This window comes from Lampetra fluviatilis, unplaced genomic scaffold (genome assembly GCF_964198595.1).
Source record: "Lampetra fluviatilis unplaced genomic scaffold, kcLamFluv1.1 SCAFFOLD_225, whole genome shotgun sequence".
NCBI lineage: Eukaryota > Metazoa > Chordata > Hyperoartia > Petromyzontiformes > Petromyzontidae > Lampetra > Lampetra fluviatilis.
Window position 1 is genome coordinate 136,828 of NW_027621784.1, and position 17,017 is coordinate 153,844.

At 53.1% G+C, this 17,017-nt stretch overlaps 1 protein-coding gene and 1 long non-coding RNA gene across 3 annotated transcripts in view; both read right to left on the reverse strand.

The window, feature by feature from the left end:
- Positions 1-3,144, reverse strand: part of LOC144955693 (uncharacterized) — a 40,949-nt gene extending 37,805 nt beyond the window's left edge. The window contains exon 1 of the mRNA XM_078885843.1: positions 3,013-3,144. The gene's annotated coding sequence lies outside the window, so the exon portion shown is untranslated. The remainder of the gene's footprint in view (positions 1-3,012) is intronic.
- Positions 3,145-5,413: 2,269 nt separating this feature from the next.
- LOC144955694 (uncharacterized) lies at positions 5,414-16,894 on the reverse strand. 2 transcript variants are annotated; one of them, XR_013641782.1, is made up of 3 exons: positions 16,699-16,894; positions 12,070-12,147; positions 5,414-5,474 (listed from the first exon to the last, which is right to left on the reverse strand). It is a non-coding gene; the product is annotated as an uncharacterized LOC144955694 (long non-coding RNA). The 2 variants fall into 2 exon arrangements; XR_013641781.1 differs by lacking the exon at positions 5,414-5,474 and adding an exon at positions 5,878-5,938.
- Between the last annotated feature and the right edge of the window lie 123 nt (positions 16,895-17,017).

Sequence of the window (17,017 nt, forward strand, 5' to 3'; positions counted from 1 at the left end):
GGACCATGTGAGACTAGGCTCTAAGGAAAGCTGTCTCGGGTGTGGACCAATCAACTTCAAGGACCATGTGAGACTAGGCTCTAAGGAAAGCTGTCTCGGGTGTGGACCAATCAACTTCAAGGACAGTGCATATCATTATCATTATCAGAGTTGTGTTTTTTGTTTGCAATGGCTGCAGGTATTGTGGTTTATGCAAACGTGACTCCCTGTAAAAAAAAGGTGTCAGTTTTGTTGCCAAATAAAAGGGTAAAAAAAACAATTATCATATTTTTTCTTCTGGCAAAATGAGGTTCCAATGGTCCAATGGTGAGATGTGTTGTTGTTGTTGTTGATGTTTCGTTGAAGGATTTCTAGGTCGTTTTTAAGTCGTGGACGTTGTGTTTGCGCTTGAAACGGTGGTCGCGGCTGGATGAGGTTGGTGGTGCTGGTGGTGGTTGTGCAAGATGCAGTTGTCGGAGTGGATGATGCACAACATTTACAAAACTAGGCGGAATTTGAAGTGGACATGCGGCCGAAAGTAGCCACTTGCAAAGCGCTTTCGCAAGTAATGGTGTCTCCACGTCGAACAAGCGGCAATAGTGGAAAGTCGTCAACATCGTCATCACTACCATCAACCGCCAATGCTCCACCCGCTCCACCCCCCACCACTCCCACCACCACCACCACCCCCCACCACCCACCCACTCCCCCCACCACCCCCTACCACCCACCCCCACTCCCCCACCACCCCCTACCACCCACCCCCACTCCCCCACCACTCCCCCTCCACTCCACCACCACTCTCCCCCCCACCACCCCACCACTCCCCCCACCACCCCCCACCACCCACCCCCACTCCCCCACCACTCCCCCTCCACTCCACCACCACTCTCCCCCCCACCATCCCACCACTCCCCCCACCACCCCCCACCACCCACCCCCACTCCCCCACCACTCCCCCTCCACTCCACCACCACTCTCCCCCCCACCATCCCACCACTCCCCCCACCACCCCCCACCACCCACCCCCACTCCCCCACCACTCCCCCTTCACTCCACCACCACTCTCCCCCCCACCACCCCACCACTCCCCCCACCACTCCCCCACTCCCCCCCCCCACCACCACCTCCCACCACCCCCCCACCCCCCCCCCACCCCCCCCCACCCCCACTACCTCCCAGTGCGAGGCAGCTGTGAGGTTCTGCAGAGTTCCGGCTCACCCCCCACTCCCCCCCCACCACCCCCCCACCACCCCCCCCACCCCCCCCACCCCCCACTCCCCCCCCCACTCCCCCCACCCACCCCCACCCCCCCCCCACTACCTCCCAGTGCGAGGTTGCTGGGAGGTTCTGCAGAGTTCCGGCTCACCCCCCACTCCCCCCCCACCACCCCCCCCCACCCCCCCCCACCCCCCACTCCCTCACCACTCCCCCCACCCCCCCCCCACACCCCCCCCACCCCCTCCCACTACCTCCCAGTGCGAGGCTGCTGTGAGGTTCTGCAGAGTTCCGGCTCACCCCCCACTCCCCCCCCACCACCCCCCCACCGCCCCCCCCACCCCCCCCCACCCCCCCCACCCTCCCCCACACCCCCCCACCCCCCACCACCCCCACCCACCACTCCCCCCCCCACTCCCCCCACCCACCCCCACCCCCCCCCCCACTACCTCCCAGTGCGAGGCTGCTGTGAGGTTCTGCAGAGTTCCGGCTCACCCCCCACTCCCCCCCCCACCACCCCCCCACCGCCCCCCCCACCCCCCCCCACCCCCCCCACCCTCCCCCACACCCCCCCACCCCCCCCACTACCTCCCAGTGCGAGGCTGCCGTGAGGTTCTGCAGAGTTCCTGCCCACCCCACCACTCCCCCCCCACCACCCCCCCCACCGCCCCCCACCCCCCACCACCCCCCCACCCCCCCCACCCACCCCCACCCCCCCCCCACTACCTCCCAGTGCGAGGCTGCTGTGAGGTTCTGCAGAGTTCCGGCTCACCCCCCACTCCCCCCCCACCACCCCCCCACCGCCCCCCCCACCCCCCCCCCCACCCTCCCCCACACCCCCCCACCCCCCCCACTACCTCCCAGTGCGAGGCTGCCGTGAGGTTCTGCAGAGTTCCTGCCCACCCCACCACTCCCCCCCCACCACCCCCCCACCGCCCCCCACCCCCCACCACCCCCCCACCCCCCCCACCCACCCCCACCCCCCCCCCACTACCTCCCAGTGCGAGGCTGCTGTGAGGTTCTGCAGAGTTCCGGCTCACCCCCCACTCCCCCCACACCACCCCCCCACCACCCCCCCACCACCCCCCCACCACCCCCCCCCACCCCCTCCCCACCCCCCACTCCCCCCCCACTCCCCCCACCCCCCCCACACCCCCCCACCCCCCCCCACTACCTCCCAGTGCGAGGCTGCTGTGAGGTTCTGCAGAGTTCCGGCTCACCCCCCACTCCCCCCCCACCACCCCCCCACCACCCCCCACCACCCCCCCCCACCCCCCCCACCCCCCCCCACCCCCCACTCCCCCCCCACTCCCCCCACCCCCCCCACACCCCCCCACCCCCCCCACTACCTCCCAGTGCGAGGCAGCTGTGAGGTTCTGCAGAGTTCCGGCTCACCCCCCACTCCCCCCCCACCACCCCCCCACCACCCCCCCCCCCACCCCCCCCACCCCCCACTCCCCCCACCCCCCCCACACCCCCCCACCCCCCCCACTACCTCCCAGTGCGAGGCAGCTGTGAGGTTCTGCAGAGTTCCGGCTCACCCCCCACTCCCCCCCCACCACCCCCCCACCACCCCCCCCCCCACCCCCCCCACCCCCCACTCCCCCCACCCCCCCCACACCCCCCCACCCCCCCCACTACCTCCCAGTGCGAGGCTGCTGTGAGGTTCTACAGAGTTCCTGCCCACCCCCCACTCCCCCCCCACCACTCCCCCCCCACTACCCCCCCACCGCCCCCCACCGCCCCCCCCCCCCACCCCCCACTCCCCCCCCACTCCCCCCACCCCCCCCCACACCCCCCCACCCCCCCCACTACCTCCCAGTGCGAGGCTGCTGTGAGGTTCTGCAGAGTTCCTGCCGAGGCTTCCAGCGTCGCCCAGTTGGTGCCGGAGGAGAGGAGAGACACGTGGAGTGCCACCACCGCCTCGGCTGGGTGGTACAGCAGCTCCACACCTACACCATCAACACCATCAACATCATCATCATCATCACATTACCATCATCATCATCACCATCACATTACAACCATCACCATCATCTACATCAACATCTACAGAGAGTAACGACACGTGCAGTGCCACCACCGCCTCGACTGGGTGGTACAGCAGCTCCACACCTACACCATCAACACCATCAACACCATCATCATCATCATCACATTACCATCAACATCACCACCACCATCATCATCATCTACAGAGAGTAGAGACACGTGGAGTGCCACCACCGCCTCGGCTGGGTGGTACAGCAGCTCCACACCTACACCATCAACACCATCAACACCATCAACATCATCATCACATTACCATCATCATCATCATCACATTACCATCACCATCAACACCATCATCATCATCTACAGAGAGTAGAGACACGTGCAGTGCCACCACCACCTCGGCTGGGTGGTACAGCAGCTCCACACCTACACCATCAACACCATCAACATCATCACATTACCATCACCATCAACACCATCAACATCATCTACAGAGAGTAACGACACGTGCAGTGCCACCACCGCCTCGGCTGGGTGGTACAGCAGCTCCACACCTACACCATCAACACCATCAACACCATCATCATCAACATCACATTACCATCATCATGATCACCATCACATTACCACCATCACCATCATCTACATCAACATCTACAGAGAGCAGAGACACGTGGAGACCCACCACCGCCTCGGCTGGGTGGTACAGCAGCTCCACACCTACAACATCAACACCATCAACATCAACATCATCATCATCTACATCATCACATTACCATGAACACCATCATCATCTACAGAGAGTAACGACACGTGGAGTGCCACCACAGCCTCGGCTGGGTGGTACAGCAGCTCCACACCTACACCATCAACACCATCAACATCAACACCATCAACACCATCACCATCATCACATTACCATCACCATCACCACCATCATCATCATCTACAGAGAGTAGAGACACGTGGAGACCCACAACCGCCTCGGCTGGGTGGTACAGCAGCTCCACACCTACACCATCAACACCATCAACACCATCATCATCATCATCTACATCATCACATTACCACCATCATCAACATCTACAGAGAGTAGAGACACGTGCAGTGCCACCACCGCCTCGGCTGGGTGGTACAGCAGCTCCACACCTACACCATCAACACCATCAACATCAACATCACATTACCATCACCATCATCACCATCAACATCACCATCACCACCATCACCATCATCTACAGAGAGTAGAGACACGTGCAGTGCCACCACCGCCTCGGCTGGGTGGTACAGCAGCTCCACACCTACACCATCAACACCATCATCATCAACATCATCACATTACCATCACCATCAACACCATCACCATCATCTACAGAAAGTAGAGACACGTGCAGTGCCACCACAGCCTCGGCTGGGTGGTACAGCAGCTCCACACCTACACCAACATCATCACCATCAACATCATCATCATCAACATCATCACATTACCATCATCATCATCAGCACCATCATCATCATCTACATCATCACATTACCATGAACACCATCATCATCTACAGAGAGCAGAGACACGTGGAGACCCACCACAGCCTCGGCTGGGTGGTACAGCAGCTCCACACCTACACCATCAACACCATCAACACCACCATCAACACCATCAACACCATCATCATCAACATCATCACATTACCATCACCATCACCACCATCATCATCATCTACAGAGAGTAACGACACGTGCAGTGCCACCACAGCCTCGGCTGGGTGGTAGAGCAGCTCCACACCTACACCATCATCACCATCATCATCACATTACCATCATCACCATCAACACCATCACATCACCATCACCATCAACACCATCAACACCATCACCATCATCTACAGAGAGCAGAGACACGTGGAGACCCACCACCGCCTCGGCTGGCTGGTAGAGCAGCTCCACACCTACACCATCATCACCATCAACATCAACATTACCATCATCTACATCATCATCATCATCTACATCATCACATTACCATGAACACCATCATCATCTACAGAGAGTAGAGACACGTGGAGATCCACCACAGCCTCGGCTGGGTGGTACAGCAGCTCCACACCTACACCATCAACACCATCAACACCATCATCATCATCATCACATTACCATCATCATCATCATCACCACCATCATCATCATCTACATCATCACATTACCACCATCATCAACATCTACAGAGAGTAGTGACACGTGGAGTGCCACCACCGCCTCGGCTGGGTGGTACAGCAGCTCCACACCTACACCATCAACACCATCATCATCATCATCACATTACCATCACCATCACCACCATCATCATCATCTACAGAGAGTAGAGACACGTGTAGTGCCACCACAGCCTCGGCTGGGTGGTAGAGCAGCTCCACACCTACACCATCAACACCATCATCATCATCACATTACCATCAACACCATCAACATCATCATCATCATCTACATCATCACATTACCATGAACACCATCATCATCTACAGAGAGTAACGACACGTGGAGACCCACCACCGCCTCGGCTGGGTGGTACAGCAGCTCCACACCTACACCATCAACACCATCAACACCATCATCAACATCAACATTACCATCATCTACATCATCATCATCTACATCATCACATTACCATGAACACCATCATCATCTACAGAGAGTAACGACACGTGGAGACCCACCACCGCCTCGGCTGGGTGGTACAGCAGCTCCACACCTACACCATCAACACCATCATCATCAACACCATCACCATCATCACATTACCATCACCATCAGCATCATCATCATCATCTACAGAGAGCAGAGACACGTGGAGACCCACCACCGCCTCGGCTGGGTGGTAGAGCAGCTCTACACCTACACCATCAACATCAACACCATCAACACCATCACCATCATCACATTACCATCACCATCACCACCATCATCATCATCTACAGAGAGTAACGACACGTGGAGACCCACCACCGCCTCGGCTGGGTGGTACAGCAGCTCTACACCTACACCATCAACACCATCATCATCAACACCATCACCATCATCACATTACCATCACCATCAGCATCATCATCATCTACAGAGAGCAGAGACACGTGGAGACCCACCACCGCCTCGGCTGGGTGGTAGAGCAGCTCTACACCTACACCATCAACACCATCATCATCATCACATTACCATCATCACATTACCATCACCATCAACACCATCAACATCAACACCATCATCATCATCAACACTACCATCACCATCAACATCATCATCACCATCATCACCATAATCACCACCATCAACACCATCATCAGCATCACCACCATTATCACATCATCAGCAGGATCACCATCAGCAGAATCATCAGACACGGTAACAACATCATCATCAGTAGGATCACCATCAGTAGGATCACCATCAGTAGGATCATCAGTAGGATCACCATCAGTAGGATCAGCATCATTAGGATCACCATCAGTAGGATCAGCATCAGTAGGATCAGCATCATCAGCAGCAGCAGAAGCAGCAACAACATTTGTCTCAAAGACAATGAAAGCAAGCGGGGAGGTGATGGTGGTGATGTTGATGATGTTGATGATGGTGATGTTGATGATGATGATGGTGGTGATGGTGTTGATGTTGATGATGATGATGGTGATGTTGATGATGATGTTGATGATGATGATGATGATGACGTTGATGATGATGTTGATGTTGATGATGGTGGTGATGGTGTTGATGATGGTGATGTTGATGATGATGATGGTGGTGATGGTGTTGATGTTGATGATGATGATGATGGTGATGTTGATGATGATGTTGATGATGATGATGATGATGATGACGTTGATGACGTTGATGATGGTGGTGATGGTGTTGATGATGTTGATGATGGTGATGATGATGATGATGATGATGATGGTGATGTTGATGATGATGATGATGGTGATGTTGATGATGGTGATGATGATGGTGATCTTGATGATGATGATGGTGATGTTGATGATGATGGTGATGATGATGGTGGTGATGGTGTTGATGATGTTGATGATGGTGATGATGATGATGATGATGATGGTGATGTTGATGATGATGATGGTGATGTTGATGATGGTGATGATGATGGTGATCTTGATGATGATGTTGATGATGATGTTGATGATGATGATGGTGATGTTGATGATGGTGATGATGATGGTGATGTTGATGATGATGTTGATGATGATGATGACGTTGATGATGATGTTGATGTTGATGATGGTGGTGATGGTGTTGATGATGTTGATGATGGTGATGATGATGATGATGGTGATGTTGATGATGATGATGATGGTGATGTTGATGATGGTGATGATGATGGTGATCTTGATGATGATGATGGTGATGTTGATGATGATGGTGATGATGATGGTGGTGATGGTGTTGATGATGTTGATGATGGTGATGATGATGATGATGATGGTGATGTTGATGATGATGATGGTGATGTTGATGATGGTGATGATGATGGTGATCTTGATGATGATGTTGATGATGATGATGATGTTGATGATGATGTTGATGATGATGATGTTGATGATGATGATGTTGATGATGATGATGGTGGTGATGTTGATGATGTTGATGGTGTTGATGATGATGTTGATGTTGATGATGGTGGTGATGGTGTTGATGATGTTGATGATGGTGATGATGATGATGGTGATGTTGATGATGGTGATGATGATGGTGATGTTGATGATGGTGATGATGATGGTGATCTTGATGATGATGTTGATGATGATGGTGATGTTGATGATGATGTTGATGATGATGATGATGATGATGACGTTGATGATGATGTTGATGTTGATGATGGTGGTGATGGTGTTGATGATGTTGATGATGGTGATGATGATGATGATGGTGATGTTGATGATGATGATGATGGTGATGTTGATGATGGTGATGATGATGGTGATCTTGATGATGATGATGATGATGGTGATGTTGATGATGATGGTGATGATGATGGTGGTGATGGTGTTGATGATGTTGATGATGGTGATGATGATGATGATGGTGATGTTGATGATGATGATGGTGATGTTGATGATGGTGATGATGATGGTGATCTTGATGATGATGTTGATGATGATGATGTTGATGATGATGATGGTGGTGATGTTGATGATGTTGATGGTGTTGATGATGATGTTGATGTTGATGATGGTGGTGATGGTGTTGATGATGTTGATGATGGTGATGATGATGATGATGGTGATGTTGATGATGGTGATGATGATGGTGATGTTGATGATGGTGATGATGATGGTGATCTTGATGATGATGTTGATGATGATGGTGATGTTGATGATGATGTTGATGATGATGATGACGTTGATGATGATGTTGATGTTGATGATGGTGGTGATGGTGTTGATGATGTTGATGATGGTGATGATGATGATGATGGTGATGTTGATGATGATGATGATGGTGATGTTGATGATGGTGATGATGATGGTGATCTTGATGATGATGATGGTGATGTGATGATGATGGTGATGATGATGGTGGTGATGGTGTTGATGATGTTGATGATGGTGATGATGATGATGATGGTGATGTGATGATGATGATGGTGATGTTGATGATGGTGATGATGATGGTGATCTTGATGATGATGTTGATGATGATGATGATGTTGATGATGATGTTGATGATGATGATGTGATGATGATGATGTTGATGATGATGATGGTGGTGATGTTGATGATGTTGATGGTGTTGATGATGATGTTGATGTTGATGATGGTGGTGATGGTGTTGATGATGTTGATGATGGTGATGATGATGATGATGGTGATGTTGATGATGGTGATGATGATGGTGATGTTGATGATGGTGATGATGATGGTGATCTTGATGATGATGTTGATGATGATGATGATGTTGATGATGATGTTGATGATGATGATGTTGATGATGATGATGTTGATGATGATGATGGTGGTGATGTTGATGATGGTGTTGATGATGATGTTGATGTTGATGATGGTGTGATGGTGATGATGATGTTGATGATGGTGATGATGATGATGGTGATGTTGATGATGGTGATGATGATGGTGATGTTGATGATGGTGATGATGATGGTGATCTTGATGATGATGTTGATGATGATGGTGATGTTGATGATGATGTTGATGATGATGATGACGTGATGATGATGTTGATGTTGATGATGGTGGTGATGGTGTTGGATGTTGATGATGTGATGATGATGATGATGGTGATGTTGATGATGATGATGATGGTGATGTTGATGATGGTGATGATGATGGTGATCTGATGATGATGATGATGATGATGGTGATGTTGATGATGATGGTGATGATGATGGTGGTGATGGTGTTGATGATGTTGATGATGGTGATGATGATGATGATGGTGATGTTGATGATGATGATGGTGATGTTGATGATGGTGATGATGATGGTGATCTTGATGATGATGTTGATGATGATGATGTTGATGATGATGATGGTGGTGATGTTGATGATGTTGATGGTGTTGATGATGATGTTGATGTTGATGATGGTGGTGATGGTGTTGATGATGTTGATGATGGTGGTGATGATGATGATGGTGATGTTGATGATGTTGATGGTGTTGATGATGATGTTGATGTTGATGATGGTGGTGATGGTGTTGATGATGTTGATGATGGTGATGATGATGATGATGGTGATGTTGATGATGGTGATGATGATGGTGATGTTGATGATGGTGATGATGATGGTGATCTTGATGATGATGTTGATGATGATGGTGATGTTGATGATGATGTTGATGATGATGATGACGTTGATGATGATGTTGATGTTGATGATGGTGGTGATGGTGTTGATGATGTTGATGATGGTGATGATGATGATGATGGTGATGTTGATGATGATGATGATGGTGATGTTGATGATGGTGATGATGATGGTGATCTTGATGATGATGATGGTGATGTTGATGATGATGGTGATGATGATGGTGGTGATGGTGTTGATGATGTTGATGATGGTGATGATGATGATGATGGTGATGTTGATGATGATGATGGTGATGTTGATGATGGTGATGATGATGGTGATCTTGATGATGATGTTGATGATGATGATGATGTTGATGATGATGTTGATGATGATGATGTTGATGATGATGATGTTGATGATGATGATGGTGGTGATGTTGATGATGTTGATGGTGTTGATGATGATGTTGATGTTGATGATGGTGGTGATGGTGTTGATGATGTTGATGATGGTGATGATGATGATGATGGTGATGTTGATGATGGTGATGATGATGGTGATGTTGATGATGGTGATGATGATGGTGATCTTGATGATGATGTTGATGATGATGGTGATGTTGATGATGATGTTGATGATGATGATGTTGATGATGATGTTGATGATGATGATGTTGATGATGATGTTGATGATGATGTTGATGATGTTGATGGTGTTGATGATGATGTTGATGTTGATGATGGTGGTGATGGTGTTGATGATGTTGATGATGGTGATGACGTTGATGATGATGATGTTGATGATGATGTTGATGGTGTTGATGATGATGTTGATGATGGTGGTGATGGTGTTGATGATGTTGATGATGGTGATGATGATGATGATGGTGATGTTGATGATGGTGATGATGATGGTGATGTTGATGATGATGTTGATGATGATGATGATGTTGATGATGTTGATGGTGTTGATGATGATGTTGATGTTGATGATGGTGGTGATGGTGTTGATGATGTTGATGATGGTGGTGATGTTGATGATGGTGATGATGATGATGGTGATGTTGATGATGGTGATGATGATGATGGTGATGTTGATGATGTTGATGATGATGTTGATGATGATGTTGATGATGATGTTGATGATGATGTTGATGATGATGATGATGTTGATGATGATGTTGATGATGATGTTGATGATGATGTTGATGATGATGGTGATGTTGATGATGTTGATGATGATGTTGATGATGATGTTGATGTTGATGATGATGTTGATGATGATGTTGATGATGATGTTGATGATGATGATGATGTTGATGATGATGTTGATGATGGTGGTGATGGTGTTGATGATGTTGATGATGGTGATGATGATGATGATGGTGATGATGATGGTGATGATGATGGTGATGTTGATGATGATGATGGTGATGTTGATGATGGTGATGATGATGGGGATCTTGATGATGATGTTGATGATGATGTTGATGATGATGATGATGTTGATGATGATGTTGATGATGGTGGTGATGGTGTTGATGATGTTGATGATGGTGATGTTGATGATGGTGATGATGATGGTGATGTTGATGATGATGATGGTGATGTTGATGATGATGTTGATGATGATGGTGATGTTGATGATGATGATGGTGATGTTGATGATGGTGATGATGATGGGGATCTTGATGATGATGTTGATGATGATGTTGATGATGATGATGATGATGTTGATGATGATGTTGATGATAATGATGATGATGATGTTGATGATGATGTTGATGATGATGTTGATGATGATGTTGATGTTGATGATGGTGGTGATGGTGATGATGATGATGATGTTGATGTTGATGATGATGTTGATGATGATGTTGATGATGATGTTGATGATGATGTTGATGATGATGTTGATGATGATGTTGATGATGATGATGTTGATGATGTTGATGATGTTGATGATGTTGATGATGTTGATGATGATGTTGATGATGATGATGTTGATGATGATGATGATGTTGATGATGTTGATGATGTTGATGATGTTGATGATGTTGATGTGGTACCGGTGGCTGAGTCGTCGCGCTGCGTGATGGAGAGGCCATCGCCCTGAGCGTCCATCACCCGCTGGGCGGTCTTCTTACCTACACCACGTGATGGTGGTGATGGTGGTGGTGGTGATGGTGGTGATGGTGGTGATGGTGATGGTGGTGGTGATGGTGGTGGTGGTGATGGTGGTGATGGTGGTGATGGTGGTGATGGTGGTGATGGTGATGGTGGTGGTGATGGTGGTGGTGGTGATGGTGGTGATGGTAGTGGTGGTGGTGATGGTGGTGGTGGTGGTAATGGTGATGGTGGTGATGGTGGTGGTGGTGATGGTGGTGGTGATGATGGTGGTGATGGTGTTGATGGTGGTGATGGTGGTGATGGTAGTGGTGGTGGTGATGGTGGTGGTGGTGATGATGGTGGTGGTGATGGTGGTGATGGAGGTGGTGATGGAGGTGGTGATGGTGGTGATGGTGGTGATGGTGGTGATGGTGGTGATGGTGATGGTGGTGATGATGGTTGTGGTGATGGTGGTGGTGGTGATGGTGGTGATGGTGGTGGTGATGGTGGTGATGGTGATGATGGTGGTGATGGTGGTGGTGGTGGTGATGGTGGTGATGGTGATGGTGGTGGTGATGGTGGTGATGGTGATGGTGGTGATGATGGTGGTGGTGATGGTGGTGGTGATGGTGGTGGTGATGGTGATGGTGGTGGTGATGGTGGTGGTGGTGATGGTGGTGATGGTAGTGGTGGTGGTGATGGTGGTGGTGGTGGTAATGGTGATGGTGGTGATGGTGGTGGTGGTGATGGTGGTGGTGATGATGGTGGTGATGGTGTTGATGGTGGTGATGGTGGTGATGGTAGTGGTGGTGGTGATGGTGGTGGTGGTGATGATGGTGGTGGTGATGGTGGTGATGGAGGTGGTGATGGAGGTGGTGATGGTGGTGATGGTGGTGATGGTAGTGGTGGTGGTGATGGTGGTGGTGGTGATGATGGTGGTGGTGATGGTGGTGATGGAGGTGGTGATGGAGGTGATGGTGGTGATGGTGGTGAGCAACAGGCACTTTGGCCCCACCAATCGGGCCCCACCAATCGCAGCGTGGCAAGCGAAGCAGCGCAAACTCCACACGGATGGATTCATTAAAACGACGTAACACACTTACCCACTCACCCACCCACTCACCCACCCACCCACCCACCCACCCACCCACCCACCCACTCACCCACCCACCCACCCCACCCACTCACTCACCCACCCACTCACCCACTCACCCACCCACCCACTCACTCACCCACTCACCCACCCACCCACCCACTCACTCACTCACCCACTCACCCACTCACCCACCCACTCACCCACCCACCCACCCACCCACTCACCCACCCACCCACCCACCTACCCACTCACCCACCCACCCACTCACCCACTCACCCACCCACTCACCCACTCACCCACTCACCCACTCACCCACCCACCCACCCACCCACTCACCCACCCACCTACCCACTCACTCACTCACCCACCCACCCACCCACTCACCCACTCACCCACCCACCCACCCACTCACTCACTCACTCACCCACCCACTCACCCACTCACTCACTCACCCACCCACCCACCCACTCACCCACCCACTCACCCACTCTCCCACCCACCCACTCACCCACTCACTCACCCACTCACCCACTCTTTCACCCATCCACTCACCCACTCACCCACTCACTCACTCACTCACTCACTCCCACTCACTCACTCACTCACCCACCCACTCACCCACTCACCCACTCACCCACTCTCCCACCCACCCACTCACCCACTCACCCACTCACTCACTCACCCACTCACCCACCCACCCACTCACCCACTCACTCACCCACTCACCCACTCACCCACACACTCACCCACCCACTCACCCACCCACCCACGCTTCCTCCCACTCATTCACTCACCCACCCACCCACTCACTCACCCACTCACTCACTCACCCACTCACTCACTCACCCACCCACTCACCCACCCACCCACCCACCCACCCACTCACCCACCGACTCACCCACTCACCCACCCACTCACCCACACACCCACTCACTCACCCACCCACACCCACACCCACTCACTCACCCACTCACTCACCCACTCACTCACTCACCCACCCACCCACTCACTCACCCACCCACCCACCCACCCACTCACCCACTCACTCACCCACTCACCCACTCACCCACTCATCCACTCACCCACCCACCCACCCACTCACCCACTCACCCACTCTCCCACCCACCCACTCACCCACTCACCCACTCATCCACTCACCCACCCACCCCCTCACCCACTCTCCCACCCACCCACTCACCCACTCACTCACTCACTCACCCACTCACCCACCCACCCACTCACCCACTCACTCACTCACTCACCCACCCACCCACTCACTCACTCACCCACTCACCCACTCACCCACTCACTCACTCACCCACCCACCCACTCACCCACTCACCCACTCACTCACTCACTCACTCACCCACTCACCCACCCACCCACTCACCCACTCACCCACTCTCCCACTCACCCACTCATCCACTCACCCACCCACTCACCCACTCTCCCACCCACCCACTCACCCACTCACTCACTCACTCACTCACCCACTCACCCACCCACTCACCCACTCATCCACTCACCCACCCACTCACCCACTCACCCACTCTCCCACCCACCCACTCACTCACTCACTCACCCACTCACCCACCCACCCATCAACCCTCCCACTCACTCACTCACTCACCACTCACTCACCCACCCACCCACCCACTCACTCTCACCCACCAACCCACCCACCCACTCACCCACTCACCCACTCACCCACTCTCCCACCCACCCACTCACCCACTCACCCACTCACCCACTCTCCCACCCACCCACTCACCCACTCACTCACTCACCCACTCACCCACTCACCCACTCATCCACTCACCCACCCATCAACTCTCCCACTCACTCACTCACCCACCCACTCACTCACTCACTCACCCACTCACCCACTCACCCACCCACCCACCCATCAACCCTCCCACTCACTCACTCACTCACCCACCCACCCACCCACTCACCCACCCACCCACTCACTCACCCACTCATCCACTCAACCACCCACTCACCCACTCACCCACTCTCCCACCCACCCACTCACTCACTCACTCACCCACTCACCCACCCACCCACCCATCAACCCTCCCACTCACTCACTCACCCACCCACCCACCCACCCACTCACCCACTCACCCACTCACCCACTCTCCCACCCACCCACTCACCCACTCACCCACTCACCCACCCACCCACCCACTCACCCACCCACTCACCCACTCACTCACTCACTAACTCACTCACTCACCCACCCACCCACCCACCCACCCACTCACCCACTCACTCACTCACTCACTCACTCACTCACTCACCCACCCACCCACCCATCAACCCTCCCACTCACCCACTCACTCACCCACTCACCCACTCACCCACCCACCCACCCACTCACCCACTCACTCACTCACTCACCCACTCACCGACCCACCCACCCATCAACCCTCCCACCCACCCACTCACCCACTCACCCACTCACTCACCCACCCACCCACTCACCCACCCACCCACTCACCCACTCATCCACTCACCCACCCACTCACCCACTCACCCACTCTCCCACCCACCCACTCACTCACTCACTCACCCACTCACCCACTCTCCCACCCACCCACCCACTCACTCACTCACCCACTCACTCACTCACCCACTCACCCACTCACCCACTCTCCCACCCACCCACCCACTCACTCACCCACCCACTCTCCCACTCACTCACTCACCCACTCACCCACCCACTCACCCACTCACTCACTCACTCACCCACTCACCCACCCACCCACCCATCAACTCTCCCACTCACTCACTCACCCACTCATCCACTCACCCACTCATCCACTCACCCACCCACCCACCCACTCACCCACTCACTCACTCACCCACTCACTCACTCACCCACTCACCGACCCACCCACCCACCCACTCACCCACTCACCCACTCTCCCACCCACCCACTCACTCACTCACTCACTCACCCACTCACCCACCCACCCACCCATCAACCCTCCCACTCACTCACTCACTCACTCACCCACCCACCCACTCACACACTCACTCACTCACTCACCCACTCACCCACTCACCCACCCACCCATCAACTCTCCCACTCACTCACTCACTCACCCACCCACCCACCCATCAACCCTCCCACTCACTCACCCACTCATCCACTCAACCACTCTCCCACCCACCCACTCACCCGCTCACTCACTCACTCACCCACTCACCCACCCACCCACCCATCAACCCTCCCACTCACTCACTCACTCACCCACTCACCCACTCTCTCACCCACCCACTCACCCACTCACTCACTCACCCACTCACCGACCCACCCACCCATCAACTCTCCCACTCACTCACTCACTCCCACTCACTCACTCACTCACTCACCCACCCACCCACTCACCCACTCACCCACTCACCCACCCACCCACCCACTCACCCACCCACCCACCCATCAACCCTCCCACTCACTCACTCACTCACCCACCCACCCACTCACCCTTCTTGCCAAAACAACCCATGCGGGAGATGTTTGGGGTGGGTGGGGCGCTGCCCCTGCTGGCAGCCGTGGTGGGGGGACCCCCCGTAGAAGTGGGGGGGGGAGTCACCCCCCCACTAGTGGGGGGAAGCGCCCCAGGTAGCTCCTTGTGCAGGCGGTATGAGATGTTCCTCAGCACACACACGCAGTTCTCCACCGTCTTCACAGCGCACCATGGGGTGAGGGGGGGTGGGGGTGGGGGGGGGGGGGTGGGGGGGGTGGGGGGGGGGGGTGGGGGGGGGTGGAGAGGGTGGGGGGAGAGTGGGGAGTCAGCATCATC